Source organism: Mustela nivalis (genome assembly GCF_964662115.1).
Source record: "Mustela nivalis genome assembly, chromosome: 11".
Taxonomy (NCBI): domain Eukaryota; kingdom Metazoa; phylum Chordata; class Mammalia; order Carnivora; family Mustelidae; genus Mustela; species Mustela nivalis.
In genome coordinates this window covers 46,041,412-46,058,605 of record NC_139030.1, presented here as the reverse complement: position 1 = coordinate 46,058,605, position 17,194 = coordinate 46,041,412, and the positions used below count along the sequence as shown (strand labels likewise).

The 17,194-nt window shown below is 40.5% G+C and overlaps 1 long non-coding RNA gene across 2 annotated transcripts in view; it reads left to right on the top strand.

Annotated features, from left to right (window-relative positions):
- Positions 1-16,641, top strand: part of LOC309843802 — a 56,636-nt gene extending 39,995 nt beyond the window's left edge. The window contains exons 2-3 of one of the 2 annotated variants that reach the window (XR_014300347.1): positions 2,562-2,687; positions 16,226-16,641. This is a non-coding gene — a long non-coding RNA (uncharacterized lncRNA). Of the gene's footprint in view, positions 1-2,561; positions 2,688-7,300; positions 7,378-16,225 lie in introns of those variants that run through there. The other variant, XR_014300348.1, reaches the window with a different exon arrangement.
- The last annotated feature ends 553 nt before the right edge of the window (positions 16,642-17,194 follow it).

Sequence of the window (17,194 nt, the reverse complement as noted above, 5' to 3'; positions counted from 1 at the left end):
GACCGGTGCCTAGCTCCGGTGTGCTGGCCTTGATTAACACCACCTGCCTTTGATTAGCCCCTTTATGCCAAAGCCTCTCAGTGTTTATGCACTTCATTTATACTATATTTTAAAGTAGGCTTAAATGATGTTTTCAAAATTTTTTCTGGCATGCTAGCTTAACAAGAACATAAACAATTTGAGGACGGGGAATTTATGGTCTGTTTCCTGCCGTATGTCCTTTTCTCCCTTTTCAACCAGAGAGTCAACTCTGTAATACATTGGCATTTGGCAGAATTTCCAGATGTTCTTTTAAATACGTAGACTTATTTGATTGTACTTTCAGGACTAACATGTGAGAATAAATTACAGGAGAGAAAAGTAGTTACAGATATCAAAAGATCACTTTTTGCTCTCTCAAAATAGAAAAGATATAGTGTACTATCTTTGACATTTTTAGGCATCCCGGAGGAAATGATCCAGTTACAACGATCTTCACACTGGGTCAGGGTATGTCCCAGTTATGTGACTCTGATATGCAAAAAGGCCCACATATAATTCCATTGAGCTAATATACTCAAGATTATTTCCCAAATATCATTGGACATTTCAGTTATTTAAAAACTTTCAACTATAAGTAATGCTGGGTCAAATTTTTGAGCACAGAGCTTTTTTTTAATTTTTGGAATTAGTTTCTTAGACAATATTACAAGAAGGGGAATTATAAAATCAAGTGTGTGATATTTTGAATTTAATTTTAAACTCTACTGTTTTAAGAAAAGTTTACTGTTTTGAGTAGGGATATGAAGTCAGGACCACCACTTCATCATTGCCTTTGTACATCTTCACCCAGACTTTGTTGGATACTCTTGGTACATCATTTAACTAGAGTTTTTAGCTATCAAACAAAATTTAAACTTTACTTATGTAAAGTACTCCTTTTAAAAAAATTTTTATTTCTTTTAGAGAGAGAGCATCCGCTGGGGGAAAGGTCAGAAGGAGAGGAGCGAGAGAATTTTAAGCAGCCTCCACGCCTGTTGGAGAGCCTGATGTGGGGCGTGATCCCAGCACCCTGAGATCATGACCTGAGTGGAAATCAAGAGTCAGCCTCCTAATTGACTGAGCCACCAGGTGCCCCTATTTACCTGGAGTACCCTTAAGACCTAAGAGTGTAAATTCTATGAAGATTATTCTTTAGGGGGTGCCTGGGTGGCTTAGTTGGCTAAGTGTCCAATTCTTGATTTCAGCCTAGGTCATGATCTCAGGGTCCTGAGATCAAGCTCCATGTGGGGATCTGTGCTTGACATGGCGTCTGCTTAAGGTTCTCTCTCTCCCTCTCCTTCAACCCCCCCACTCCTGAGCACATGCATTCATTCACTCTCTCTCCAAAAAAAAAAAAAAAGGATAAAAATGATTATTCTTTATTTTTCTTAGAAATTCTGTGAACATTTAAACACTGCTAGAGTACATGAGTGAGTGAATTAGATACTTTCTTAGGACTTGAATGTACTGTTCTGGTATTATAATAAATGCTGTACATACCATAAATTGACTAGATATCAGATTATAAAAGTGCAATAAAGAATTGTCAGATTTTAAACTCTAAATATCATAGATTAATAATTATGCACTGATTTTTTTTAAAGAGTCAAAGTTAACTCTGATATAATTTTAGATCCTATTTCATATTTCCTTGGGAATTTTTACTGTGTTTTAAAAATTTAAATTAGGTTAGTGGAGCAGAAAAATCTCAGCTGTCCATTTTAAATAGAAATTGCCATGTAGATTTCAAGAGTTATTTTATGTTGAACTACTTGTAGACTCAAACTTTTTTTTCACTTAATGCATCTAATTGCCCTGTGTTGATAGTGTACATTTCTTGGTTAATAATTTATCTTTCATTACATTTGAGCATAATCATTCTTTTGTTTGAATAGAGCTTTTATTTTTTACTCAAAAGTATCTACGTATAAAATACATGCACAGGGCAACTTTGGTGATTATCATGGGGGCCAGGCTTAACCACAAATATGCTGCTGAGTCACTGGATCCTTTTTTAGGTGTGCTCCTGGCACACGTACATGTTCTGACAATCTACTGAGAAGCATGAAAATCCTTTAACTTCTTGGAGAATGCCTTGGCCATTCCAGTGTAAAGCTCATAAGAACTAAGGTAATGGCTCCCAATTATCCGAGGGGAGATAGTCCTTAGGCAAGATTGTGAATTTTCATTAAATTTTATATTTCCCCAGCTTGACTTTTCTTGGATCTGTTCTAATTTCTTTCTAATGCTGAGTCCATGCTAGTGTGCACAACTGAGATGGGGTTACATGGAGCTGGGTGAGTTGGAGGGAGAAAACTTGGCACAGTTTCCCTGCTGAGCAAAGAAGTGCAGACATTTTTCAACCGTTCCTGCCAAGGGGTTCCAGTGCTTACACACAGGAGGGTATCGGATGTGTCTTTTAAAGTCTTTCATCTGTAGCAGTTCAGAAAGTCCATCGAGGCAGGACCAGGGTGTTATGGGAGTCCGGAATCCCCTCTTAGAGTCACTTACAAACCTGCAGATTTCTTTGACTTTTCCAGAAGTTTCCAGAACCCACTGTTCCCTGCTTCCATCCTGGCCTGGAGAGCGCTGCAAGTTAGAGTATGAATTCCTGCTGCTTATCTCCACAGCAAAGCAACTGCTCCTTGGATAACGCCTCACAGAAGGTACTCCAGACTTCTCTATTCTTCTTAGGCCTCAGTCTCTGTAGCAAGGATTTCCCTTGACCCACTTGAATTTGAGTGCATGTGAAGTCATTTGGATTTTGTCTTCTCTGTCCCTTAGTCCCCTTTCCAGGCCTAACCTCAAAACATTCCCCTACCAACCTCTCTCCCTCCCCTGAATTATAGGTCATTTGCTACAGGGGGATGGTATGTGGATGGATTCTGAGGTGCTCACACAGATCCCCCTTCAAGGGCTTGCAGTGTGCAGCTGATGACTCCCAGCTGATGACTTCCCAGGGAATCGGCCTTGGCCAAGGTCATGCATGCCCTGTGCCCGAGGCTGCCTGTATGTACTGACTGGCCAAGATGTGGAAGAGGGAAAAAGGCCCAGCAGCCTTGGCCAGGGGCTACCACATCCCTCTGCTAGTCCCTCTCCTCTCACTCCCTCATAGGTGGTTGCTGCTGAGAACCATCCCCCCAAAACCTCTTGCATGCAAATCTCAGTCTTAAGGTCTGTTTCCAGGGAATCCGATATATGCCGGGGCCTAATTCAGGGGATGCCATATGCTACTTTGTAACAAGATCCTTTGTACTGAGTATGCCATTTTTAGGTGGTGCTAGAACTCGAGAGGGACCAGTATATGGTTTTGAACTGATGGAGATATAAGAGTCAAGTTAGGCAAATGTGAGATCAAAACATCGCCTTTACTGCTGAGAAAGCTCATCCCAGGACTGGAACCTGTATCTGCAGAAATGAAGTGAAAGTGGCCCCGGTCCCAGCCACAGAGGGCTGGACCCCAGCCTGCCCCAGAGAAAAGCACAGGTGGGCGCGGAGCGGAAGGCGTGCTGTTGGCAGGCAAACTCTTCCTGACAATGACCAAAGCTTTGTTCTTTGTCTTTTTTAATTTCATTTTTATTTTTTTAGCTTTTGTTGTTCTTGGTCTTGAACACATTCCTGAGCACATCACTCCACCTTCCCAGGGGAGGAAGGCATTGAGAGGTGAGCCCAGGAGTGTGATGCTAGGTAGCTTCCTACCCATGGAAGGTAAGGAGTGGGGAAACAATTCTCTCCTCAATAGGTGGCAACTTCCCTTTGGAATTCTTGGGAATTCAGTCCTTTAACAAGTAATTTTCCAATATCCTTAGTACCTGTCATGTGACAGGCACTGTTTTAAGGAACTCAGATGTGAACAACAGGCAAAAATCCCAGTCCTCTTGGAGGTTACAGTCTAGCGGGGACACAGAGGTAAGCAAGAGAAGTAAGGAAAATATATCGTGGGAAGGGTAGTTATGAGGGAGCAAGAGAAACCATAAAGTGGGGAAGGGTGAATGAGGGATCCTGAGAAATGGTGCCAGAAGGTTTGTGGAGAAAGCCTCCCTTCTACTGGAGTACAATGGGATGGGAGGGGTTAATATCGGCCCCTGGAGCTCAGCTGCACATTCCAGTTCCCATCCTCTCTGGCACTCTCTCTTTCACTGCCCCACCTTCATCTCCACCCCCAAGAGATTCCTAATTGCTCTGTGAATAGGAGCACTCATTGCAACCCTGCAGCCTTCTAGCACATCCTCCTCAGGGGCACTCTGTCACTGTCAGTCACTACAGTGCAGTGACGGTCAACGGCCTTGACTGTGGCCTTGCTGGCATGGTCCTTCTGGGTGTTGACCCTGGGCAGAAGTTCAGCATTCCTTATCTGTCTGAGTTTTGCTCTTTGTCAGAGCCCAGTGCTGGTCTAGCTGGCTGCAAGTCAGCCAGCCCTGAAGGGACCTGTAGCATCTAAATCCAGTTAGAAGTCAGCTCACACCACCACCTTTGTACCTTCAGCTTTGCTGCTATAATATGAACCCTGGAACAAGAGATTCTTTTAGCAGTTGGGAACTAGGAATGGCTTGAGGGAGTCCTGGCATGGTGGCTATTTCTTATTTTGTGTTCCTCGTGCCTTCTTGGAATAGCACCCCATTTCTTTGGGAGAGCTGCTTTCTCTACCTCTGTATATAGATCAAATGGGGAATTCGTACTTTTACATGATCCTGCTTGTCTTTACATAGTATTTGGTCACAAGGTAGTCCCCTGGCCAAGCTGGGCTAATCATGGAAGTCACTGCCATGGTCACAGTAACATGTCCCCAGTACATGACTTAAGAAACCAATCAGAAACTCCTTTAAGGTTTCAGTCACTAAACCTGAGTGGTAGAGCACTTTTTCCTCTTTGAGGAAAAGCTGGGAGATGTGAGCCCATACTTGCAGCAGCCATGTCTCTGTTCTGTGAAGAAAACTGGGCTGTGGTAGCAGAGAGTGAAGCGGATCTACAGAGAGAGGAAGACATGAGAGTCTGACCAGCCTGTGTCCCTGGCTTCAGGTATCTCCAGCCACACTCTTGCCCTGAGGTCCTTGAGTGGGCACTGTCCCATTTTCTCCTGAGCTGGGTCAAGTTGGGTCTCAGTCACTTGGAATCAATAGAATCATGACTGCTGTCATACTGGGGGAGAACCCAAAGAGTTCACATTAGCTTCCCTACATCTTCTACCTACCCTTCTTTGGAGGATTACTTCTTCTATGAAGCTTTTGCTCTCTGTCGCAAGTAGAGTCGACTCTTCCTCCTTCCTTTGTGCCCACACAGCTCTCCATTTCTTCATTCTCATCTCTTCTTCTCTTTGTGGGGCTTATAATCCTTAGTGCACGTAACTGGTTTACCCATCTGCCCCCATGTAGCAGGTAGAGCTTGGTCCTCCTCTTATGTGTATTCCCAGAGTTGGCACCTGGGTGCTTGGTATATGCTTGTTGATTGAATGAATACATGGATGGATAGATGGATAAGTACCACCACCATTTAGTGGATACCTCAATATGCCAGTCCTTTAATTAAGATTTCAAAACCCACAGATTCTCTGGACATTGAATCAATTCTGGGATTTTGGAAAGGTTTTGAGGTCTCTCTAGCTCGCTTGCCTTCCCTCCCTCGCTCTCCTTCTCTCTGTGTTTCTGTCTCCTCCCTTCCTTTCACCCTCCCCTCCCCCCCACGTCCATTCCTCTCTTCCCATCCATCCCCCCACTACCTCCCTTTTTCCTTCCCTCCCTTCCTCAGGCACACACTTCTCATTTATCACATTTGCCTCTTTGTACCTGTTTTTTTTTTTTTCTTTCTTTTGCATAGAGGCCATGTGCTTTCTAATAGCGAGAGCCATATTTTATTCATCTTAGAATGATGAACATCTTTAGGGCACCCAGCACGGTGCCTGGAGGAAATGGAGTCCAATGTTTTTTGAATAAACTCTCTGTTTCCATATTTGGGTTTCTCCAGTTTCTTCAATTTAGATCATTTACACAGGTTTCTCCAAAGGGATCTATATGGGAAGTCACTGACTTCCTCATTTCTAGATAAATTTTATATGTAATGGCATTACCGAAAATTGTGAAAAGAAAAAGGGATCTATGCACAATACCACAGTATTATGTCCAATGTACGTATTACTACCATGTGGCAAGGTGCTCATCAAGAAACATCAGCTGGTCTGAAGGTTCTCCCTTGTGTGGGCTGTCCAGCATACTGACCCATCCTTTCAAATGCCAGCAGGTCCCTTCATCATTGTGGCAAAGCAAAAATGCCAGTATAGTTAATTTTTTGAAATGTTAACCACAACTGCATCTTCTGGATTCAAAGAAAGTTCATTAGGTACTTATTTATTTTTACTATTTAAAAATGTTTGTGCCATATTATTATAAAAATTGTATATGCTCATTATGGAAAAGTCTGAAAAGACAAATAGAAATAAAAAGTATCTATTCTTCCACCCTTTTAAGTGTAGCCACTTCCCCACCTTGATGCTTAACTCCACTTCTCCATCCACATGTATGTAAATGGAAAGAGCATTGTGCTGCATGTTTTGTTATGTAACCTGTATTTTCTCATAACAATATATTATAAAACAGCTCCTTATTGCTGATAAAGACATTTATCTAACAGTATATAACAGCATCTTTTTTTTTTTAAGATTTTATTTATTTATTTGACAGAGAGAGATCACAAGTAGGCAGAGAGGCAGGCAGAGAGAGAGGAAGGGAAGCAGGCTCCCCACTGAGCAGAGAGCCTGATGTGGGGCTCGATCCCAGGACCCTGAGATCATGACCTAAGCCAAAGGCAGTGGCTTAACCCACTGAGCCACCCAGGCACCCCTCTATCAGCATCTTTATTGATGGGCAGATTATTTTATTGTCTGAATGTACTCTAATGTATTTTCTCAGTCCCCTTGTTGGACTTTTGGTTGCTCCCAGCATTTATGGTTACTAGCAGTGATGCAGTGAACCTTCTTGTTCCGTCTTTTCATAACCTGTTGTTGTTTACTTATGATGATGAGCTCCTAGAGTGGAATATACAATTTAAAATCTTTGGGGACCTACTGACAAATGCCCTTCCTTGTAGCCTTTAGTTTGGGCTGCTTTTATGGGTTTCTTTATAGCCATTGAACCAACTTTTTGTCACCCTGTGGTGACTCCAAAGTAGTGCCAACGGAACCTTATTTTCCCCAGACATCCTCAAAACCTCTCCCAAATATCCAAAATTAGTTATAGTTATTTTTTACCACCATTTTTCCTCAGAGTGACCTGTTTTGTTGTTTAAGGACCACCCTGAAAGATCAGAGTACAAAGGCACAAGAAATATTTTAAGTCAAGAAAAGTAGAAAAACCTATACAGAACCTCACAGACATGTCATAGAATCAGTGTAAGTTGATCTTTATGTCTCTTAAATTCTATTTTGAATATACTCATTATGTATCTTTAAAATGCTACTTCAAAATGCTACTTATTACTACTTAAGACGTGAATAACCCATTCTACATTAAAAACTGTACCGTTAGAAGGCTTCAAAAATATGTCCTATGTACAGTTTTTGAAATCTGGGACACCATTGCTATTCACCAGTCCCTTGCTGGCAAGCCTGAGGCAGCCAATACATGAAGCTGACACACATGTATCTCTCATGGAAGCTCCTAGAGCACAACCATATAAGGCAAGGGCCGGACCCAAAAAAGTCCTATATGCAGTTGATTCACAGCCCCTACTTATCTCTATGTGAGGTCAAAATACAAATGCCAAAATTTCACTTTCCCCAATGTTCTATTTTTGCTAACTGCATTTACCTTGCTCTTTTCCTTGATATCCTACACACGTCTGACATTTTAAAAAGGTGTTTTAGCCTCTGCATTTAAGCAAATTGGTCGACAGAACTCCCCAGTGAGTTGCAAAGTTGGAGTTAATATTCATGGTTTCCTAAATGTTAACACTACCATCAAAGCAGCTTGTTCTGCCTTGGTTCCAGCTAAGTTTAAATTGTATTTAGAGTTACTTACCTTTTCTTTCTTTTTTTTTTTTTTAATGAGTCCGTTAACTTGATCCGTTATTTTGCTATTCTTCTTTACATAGACAGTTAAATTATAATGTTAGTTTTAACATTATATGTTAGTTTTAAAAGCAGAGAATAGTCAGTTTGTGTTTGGACAAGAGAATGCTTTTTTTGCCAGAGGCGAAGGTCTTCTGGGTCTTACGTTCTAGAATGCCTTCTTTCATAAAGAAGAGCAAGCTAATCTCAGGAATTCCTGGAGAATGTCCTTCATTTTAGTTGTTAAAAAATGCTAGCTTATTTAATAATCTGTTAATGAGAAGGCAAAGAGGATTGGTCACAAAGTGTGTAACATACTATTGACTTGAAAGTGACTCTGAAAAACAAGATCATGATACCTTATCAACATGAAATAACAAACGCAGTTATCTCCAGGTATATATGGGTCATATTACACGTTCATATTTTTTCTTACCATTAATTGCTTCTTTGGAATTCCCACAACACATTCAGAAATGCCCGCTACCATTCATATTGTCATACTTGTCAAGAGGAAAAACACTGGATATTTCTATCAAGATGATATTATTTTTAGAACCATTGCTGTTTCCTTATTTGTCAGAGAAATATAGGAGCGATGTCTTGTATTGAATGTGTAACCCAAATGTTCCCAATTCATCACTCGGGGTTTTCTATCACAATCGTCTGAGGCCCTATTTTGTTGAACAGTCTTGTAATTTTCACATCTCTCTGGCTCTCTGTTGTCTAATCCAGTTGTCTGGCTCCCGACCACTGCTGTGCTCTCCCCCCATTTTGTGACCACTTTCCTGCTCTGTTGTTTTCTCTGTCCTGCTTTATCTTGAGAGTGGACACAGATCCTTCCTGCAATCCCCCAGTGGAAGTTGACACCAGGCTATAATTTTTGAGGGCTTGAGAGTATGGGAAATGAATTAAATCCCACAGGCCAGGACTGCAGACAGGATTGCTTTGAACATCTACCACCCCATCCATCATAGGGATACCCAACTGGACCCCTTTCTTCCTAGACTCTATCAACAGGACCTATTTACCTTTCTTAAAAGGGAGATAATGTCCCCTGACCCCACAGAGTATGTTTATGTTTCTCTCACTGGGGTCTAGACCCAACCTCATACAGATCAAGAAGGAAGAAAACGTTCTTCTTTAACTAGATCTTCCTTTTTTTCTTTGTGTAAGAATTGTTTCTTCCACCCAGGCCTCTGGCACCTGGGTGGCTCAGTCCTTATGCATCTGCCTTCGGCTCGGGTCATGATCCCAGAGTCCTAGGATTGAGCCCTGTATGGAGACCTGCATCAAGCCCTACCCTGGGCTCCCTGCTTAGTGGGGGAGGGCCTGCTTTTCCCTCTCACTCTTCCCTTGCTTATTTCCTCTCTCCTGTGTCTCTGTCAAGTAAATAAATAAAATCTTAAAAAAAAAAAAAGAATTGTTCTTTCCTAGGTTATGGTTATTTGAATATGTTTACTTCTTTTAGGGGCACCTCCACCCCATGACTTAAAAATTCACTGGTTTGATTATGTCCCAGAATTTGGGTTAGTGGCTCAGGTTTGAGAGTTTTGCAGAGGGGTCAATGTTGGGCTATAGCAAATCCAGTCTTCCAACATGAGGGCACTTCCTGTCCTATCTGGAGTCTGTGTTGCCTAAATCCATATTTACTAAGAAAATATTTCCCTGAAGGAAACCTAACTCAAAAGAATAGGTCCCGTTAAAAACCACATTCAACTGACATTGAAAAAGTCACTGAACTTCTCAGTCAGAATGTGTGCATTCTGCTCTTTCCCAGGAATAGCAAGAGTATTAGACATTTGCATCTCCGAACTTTTAATTTGCTCTGTCCAGTATGTATCCTCCAGGGATGGCAGAACATGTTTCTCAAACTTATGACCCTTAAATTTTTCTCCCCACAGAGTTACATTTCTAGAGTTCTAATCAAGATTGGATGGAGAAAGATGAGACTCTGCCTTCCTTGGTTAAGGGCACACAATCTACATCCCATTACTAGGATATGCTTAGCATTAAATTGCTAACCTGGCCCAGGGAATAGAGACAAGTCCCAGAAATCCTGTGATCTGGCAGCTTTGTCATCGTGAAGCAATCTGTTCCACTCCAGATGGCTTTTGGCAGATCCAAGCATCCAGGATCTCTGGTTTCCTACCTTGTTCTCTCCTCGCCTTTCTTTCCTCATCCTGAGGAGTTCAGGCACATACACTTGAGAATCTTTCCTCCTTCTTACTTATCCCTTCAGAACCCTTCTTGATGGTTCATTGTATTTATAAGAAAATACTTCCTTTTTGAAGAACAACTCTACCACTACTTATCAGACTTGAGAAGATTTTAACTTTTTGGTAAGGCAATGATCATGTAATGTCTAGGTTTTGGTAATGATCACACACAGTAATTTATCAGTAGTCAATAATTCATTCATGCACAATATAAAAATGTAAACATTGTCCTACTATAAATATTAATGTGTAACACTTTGCTTCAGGAGTTCCTCTACCATCCTTCATCTTTAGAGAATGAATCTTGTGTAGTGACCATAAACGCTTCCTCGGTAAAAGGTAAACATTTTATCATAGAGGGTCAGGTTAATTCTGTACTAAAAATGCAATTTGTAATCATAGCTACTTTACTTTAACCTCTTGGAGGCCTGTAAAATGACCTTTCTTCAAGAAATATTAATGAAAGGGTGCCTGGGTGGCTCAATGGATTAAGCCTGTGCCTTCGGCTCAGGTCATGGTCTCAGGATCCTGGGATTGAGCCCCACATCGGGCTCTCTGCTCAGCGGGGAGCCTGTTCCCTTCCTCTTTCTCTCTGCCTGCCTCTCTGCCTACTTGTGGTCTCTGTCTGTCAAATAAATAAATAAAATCTTAAAAAAAAGAAATATTAATGAAAGAGTAATGTGAGAGAACATATCTGTGCTAATAAAAAAACTGGAGAGTAGCATCATATACTATGTACATACATACATATACATACACTCATCACAAGTATATTATTTAAAGAAGTGGGAAATAAGATCCCTTCTGAGTAGATGTAGTCTCAGTTAAACCACAATGGCCAAAAATGAAAGTGAGATAGAAACTTATCCATCAGGTTATTGATCTCTGTCACAAAGTTGGAAGAGTCCTATCTACAATCTTGTTTAGTGATGGAATTAAGGAGGGAGAGTTGTTGTGGGGAAGAAAGAGAGAGAAAAGTTGTAGGAAAGTCAGTGAATAAATTTTCAAAAGTAAATGAGCTGTTCACACAGCCACTTAGATCTGCTCTTTTAGAGTCAACTGGAATAAGAACTAATATATATTTTTGTTCCTGACTTTATAAAGCTCATCTATGAGGAAATAGAACAGTGAAGACTTTATTTCACTTATTTGTGATTTCCCCGGTGATATTACTTCTAAAATTTGTCAGTGACAGAGACCTAGTGAAAACAAGGGAGTACATTCTCCACTGTCAGAAGAAAATAGAAAGTGACAAGAGATCAAGGGGTGGGGATTTCCCTGTTGCTGAAAATAGAGAGCACAACACAGCTGAGATTGCTCAGTATTAGTAGTAATCATTTTTGTGTGTGTGTGGTGTTCTCAGAACAGTTTTTTAAAAAAACTCCAGGATAGCACGTAACACTTTGCATTAAAATCTTTTATTTGCAGTCCTGAGATAGATTTGCAAACAACTAGGTCATATTGAAAGACTTAAGGTAGAAATTTGTAGACCCAGGAAATCTCAAGCTTTCTCCTCCATGGAACTGTGAAGTCTCTCAATACCATGGAGATGCACCCATTGGAGAGGTGTGGCTGCACACAGGAGGTGGTGAGGAGGCAATAATGGAAAAAGTATGATCCCTGTATCGGTTAGGATGTTTTTGGCTGCAAGTAACAAAACAACTTGACTAATGGTGATTTAAACCAATAGGGGTTTACTTTTCTCACATGGCAAAAGGAGAGAGACTGGTCATCAGTTCAGTTGCCCAGTATATATATAAAATGTTCAGCCTTTCCTTCATGGTGGCAAGATGGTTCCTGTAGCACCAGCCACCACATCCATATTCAAGGTAGTACCTGGACAAGGTAGTGCAATTGTTGCTTCTAGAGTCTTTCATTCATTCAACAAATATTTACTGAGAACCTGCCATGTGCCAGTACTAAAGTAGGCATTGGGAATAGAAAGATGTTGAGGACAAGGAGTAGGAAGGAAAACATTACATGTTTCCATCCTCTCTGTCAGGAAATCAGATGCCTTCATGGGAGCCTTCTAGAGACTTCTCTTATGTTTCATGGGCAGGAAATAGATATATGCCTCCTCCTAGTTCAATCACTGAGAAGGAGTAGTTGGAAGATTATAGCCTTACACCAGTCATAATCTTCTGAGGCTAAGGGAGGGACTGTTCTTCCCTAAGAACATGTGATAATCATAATTCCTGGGTTTTATGTACAGTTGCTGCCCCTATTACTCATTCATTCATTTATCCAACCAATAATTATTGAGCATGTGCTCTGTACCAGATACAAACTAGGTACTGGGAATTGAGAGGTGCATAAGATAAGGAGTTCCCAATCTCCTAGAAATGAAAACAGTGCAAACAGTTTATTGTAATGCAATGTGATAAGATAAATGAAGGTGATATTGGGAGTGGAGAAAAGTCCAGAAGGAGTTATGAATTTTCAAGCAGAGAGGAGAGGGGTGGATTGAGGTAAATGAAGACTTCCTAGAAGAGGGGATATTACAGCAGGCCATTGGGGGATAAATGGGATTCCAGAGAGCATAGAAGGTTTGAAGGTAGAATAGAGGTTGTGTGGGGCTCAGGAGTCTCTGACCTAGTTGCAGTGGTCAAGGGGTGTTTGTAGTCTTTATTTCTCCATGGAAGTCAACCTTTGCCCTGGTCAGTATATCAGCTAATCCTGCCACTGGTTCAAGGAGTGTGAGGCAATGAGTAGTAAGTTCAGGGGCAGGTTCAGTCTAACTTGGAGTCTCCTCATTGAACAAAAATCTCTTCTGTTAGAGTTGTAATCTTTTTAACTTTTCCCTTGTCCTGCCAAACTGAGAGACAGGAGAGTTAAAGTTCTCCCTGTGGCATAAGAAGATCAAACCTTTCAAAGAATCAGAAGGGAGGGGACAGCATTCCCTTCATTGTTTCCGATACATTTCCAACCTGTCACCCTCACTTCAGTAACTTTATTGGCATGACAAGGCACACAAAGAGCTTTCCAACTGCAAGCTCTACTGCTCACAAGAGGGGAGGCCTGAGGTTCCCCATTATATTCATGAGGGAGCTTCAGAGTAGGAAGGGGCCCAGGATCTGTGTGCATTTTAGGCAAGTCCAAACAGTGCCCGACAAGGAAGACTTCCAAGTTCCCCCAAGTGCTAATCCATAAAAGACCTGGTTGGTTTTCTTTATAAACCTAATCCTTCTGTCAATAGCAGTTAGGAGTCTGAGTACACACTGCTTCAGAAGCACTGGGTTGTACAGCCCCTTTCTGAATTAGTCGCTGAGCTAGTACACAGCAAGCCCTTTAGAAAGCATGGGGTTATGACATCTGACCTTAGGGAAACCAAGTGACATAATCCAACTCTACACAACTCTATTTTGGGTCTGACTAATGAAAATCCCCTACTGAGGATGAAGAAGGATCTCCAGCATTAGGATGTATCTGAGGGCATAAGAAGAGATTAACTCTGACAGTTTTATTTTGACCTAAAGATATTGTAGCTTAAAAAATATTCTTGATCCCTATGAAGGGTAAATTAAATGTGGTTTTGAAAGGAGTGTCTTGAATTGGAGTAAATATTGCATACTGTAACCTGGTAGGGTGATGCCAAAGCTCCGACTCCCCATGTGCTTTCTCTGAGCTAAAAGAAGGGCTGCTGGGCTCACTAGTAATAGTCCTTAGCATCAGAGACTATAGATGCCTCCCAGCCTGATAGGCAGGAGGTTTCATGGAAACCAGAGGTACCAACTTTTCCCTCCACTACATGTTTGCGGGTGGCCACATTTTCCTTCAGTGCACCTGGTCACCATCTAGGAAATTCAGCTGATACGGGAGGCAGAAAGAAGACTGAGCAAACTCAGAGTCTGAAAATAGTTCTTTCTTAAGGAAGTGAATAATTGGAGGGATTTTAAGTTAAAAATAGAAATACAGTGTGAACCAGCAATCACACTACTAAGTACTTACCCAAAGAATAAAAAAATGTTAATTCAAAGAATCATTGTCTCCAATAGCCAAATTATGGAAACAGCCCAAATGTCCATCAACTAACAAATGGATAAAGAAGAGGTGGTGTTGTGATGTGTGTGTGTGTGTGTGTGAGAGAGAGAGAGAGAGAGAGAGAGATGGAATATTATTCAGCCATAAAAAGAATGAAATTTTGCCATTTGCAGTGACATAGACAGAACTAGAGAGTATAATGCTAAGCAAAATAAGTCAGAGAAAGACAAATACTATATGATTTCACTCATGTGTAATATAAGAAACAAAACAAGTGAGCAAAGGGGGAAAAAAGGCAAACCAAAACACAGTTGGGGTGCCTGGATGGCTCAGTCAGTTGAGCATCTGCCTTCACCTCAGGTTATGATCTCTGGGTCCTAGGATCAAGCCCCACATTGGGCTCCCTGCTTAGTGGGGAGTCAGCTTCTCCCTCTCCCTCTCTCTCTGGGATCTCTCTCGCTCTTGCTCTCTCTCAAATAAATAAAATCTTAATTAAAAAAAAAAAAAAGGAAACGGACTCTCAACTATAGAGAACAAAGTGATGGTTATTGCAGGGGAGGTGGGTTGGAGGTGGGTTAAATAATTGATGGGCATTAAGGAACACACTTGTGATGAGCACCAGGTAATGGAAGTATTGAATCACTGTATTATACACCTGAAACTAATATAACACTATAGGTTAATGAGTTGGATTTCAAAAGAGAACTTTAAAAAAAATGATGAACCAGAAAAAAATATATAAAGGGATTTTTAAATGGTAGGAACATACTAAGTTTTGAATGACATAAAATGAGAAGTTATTTTTTCCACCAGAAAAAGATGTAAAAAGGAAGATTAGCAAGAGCCAAAAGGACAGAACTGTACTCTCTTTGTACAACTGAAGTATGCATGAGTTACATTTGCAAACATGGTAGAAAAAGGTGAACAAAATCCTATAAGATTCCAGATTCTACAGATCTGTTTTTCAGATATTAAATAGGAAAACTGAATAACAATGAATGAACATTTCTAGAAATCCAGCTTTATAAATCGCAAATAATGAAGAACATTATTATAGGAGAATTATTGTATAAGTTAAGCTATTTCTTATCCTAAATATTTCTTTCCATTTTACTGTTTATATATATCCGGCATATTGTGAAGAATATTTTTAAAATAGATTTTTTGTTTAAGAATAGTTTTAGATTTGCAATATAGTTGAAAATCTAGTACAGATGTTTCCCATGCAACACCAGTTTCCTCTGTTGTTAACATCTTATGTTAATATGGTACATTTGTCAAAACTAATGAATGAATACTGATATGTTATTATTAAGCAAAGCCCATATTCTCTTGAGATTTCCTTTTTACTTAATGTCCTTCTCTTTCACTAACCCATCCAGGACATCACATCACACTTAGTCATCAGGTCTCCTTAAGTCCCTGTAGACAATACTAGTTCCTCAGACTTCTTTGTTTTCAATGGCCTCAACAGTTGTGAGGAATACTGGTCAGGTATTTTTTTTTTTTTTTCCCAGAAGACACAGGAAAAGTGCCATTCTCATTGTAGCATATCATGGGCAGATATCAACATGACTATGACTATAGCCTTGATCACCTGGCTGAGGAATGTTTGTCAGATATCTCCATAGGGTGCTACTCTTGCCTCTTCTTTGCCTACAGCACTCTTTGGGAAGGCATGCTCTTTTTTCTATTTACTTATTTTTTTATTTTTAAAGATTTTATTTCTTCATTTGAGAGAGAGAGAGCACAAGCTAGGGGAGAGCAAAGGAAGAGAGAGAATCAGGCTCCCCCCTGAGCAGGGAATCCAAGCGGGGCTGATCCCACGACCCTGAGATCATGACCTGAGCCGAAGGGGGACTCTTCACTGAGTCACCCAGGTGCCCCAGGAGTGCTCTTTTGAGAATTATTCTCCTAGATTTTGTTTCATTCTTATCATTTTGTATGTCCTTTTCCTTCCTCACAGTAGGAGCCTGGAACTCTGTGCACAAATAAGAGAAATCAGCTTTCTATGCTCTTCTACTTAGAAGTAATGAAAAAGAAAAAAGAATCTTCTGGCACCTTGTAAAAGAGAATAAAAACAATTAGTTTTTACTTAGAGATGTTCCTTTTGAAAGAAGTACTGAAAAAATCTCTCTGTACACGGAATAGGACACATGGAATTTACTGTAAGGCTGGAAGCTGGATCACCATAATGATAGTTATTAATGGAAGTGGCAGTGGACCAGACGATGAGGTCCTTACCTCTTCCTTCAAGAGTGCAGACCTTGAGGACAGTGCTGGGATGATATTTCATTATGCTTTCCTGGTATTTGAGCATTTCTGTAAACTAATGTTTGGTTCCCTCTTTTCCAAGAACAAGCTGTAAGATACTGGGTCAAATCGTTTCACACTTGTTTGTTTGTTTATGGTGGGGGCAGAGGGAGAGATTGAGAATCCCAAGCAGACTCCATGCTGAATGCGGAGCCTGGCTTGGGGCTGGATCTCATGACCCTGAGATCATGACCTGAGCCAAAATCCAGAGTCAGATACCTAGCCAACTGATCTACCCAGGTGCCCCTCATTTTACCTTTAAACCCTTAGTTCCACATTGTCATATAGGGATGCTATTACCTATTTTACCAACTTCAGTACATCTTACAGATGCTCATGAAATTTGTGGGTGATGCTACATTGAAAATGCATAGGTATATAAGCTCTTAGCCACAACTCTAAAATTTAAAAAAAAATTCTAAAAATTGAAAGTTATTTTTATAATTTTCTTGGCAGCAAAACATGGCATGACCTGATATGAGGCTATTGATAATTTTTATTCATTTCATTTAGTACAAACATAACATACATTTAGTTGCAGAAATATGAGTGTGTTTAATTATGGAATACTATCCATGATGCATTGGAAATATTATATAATATATAACATATATGCTCAATT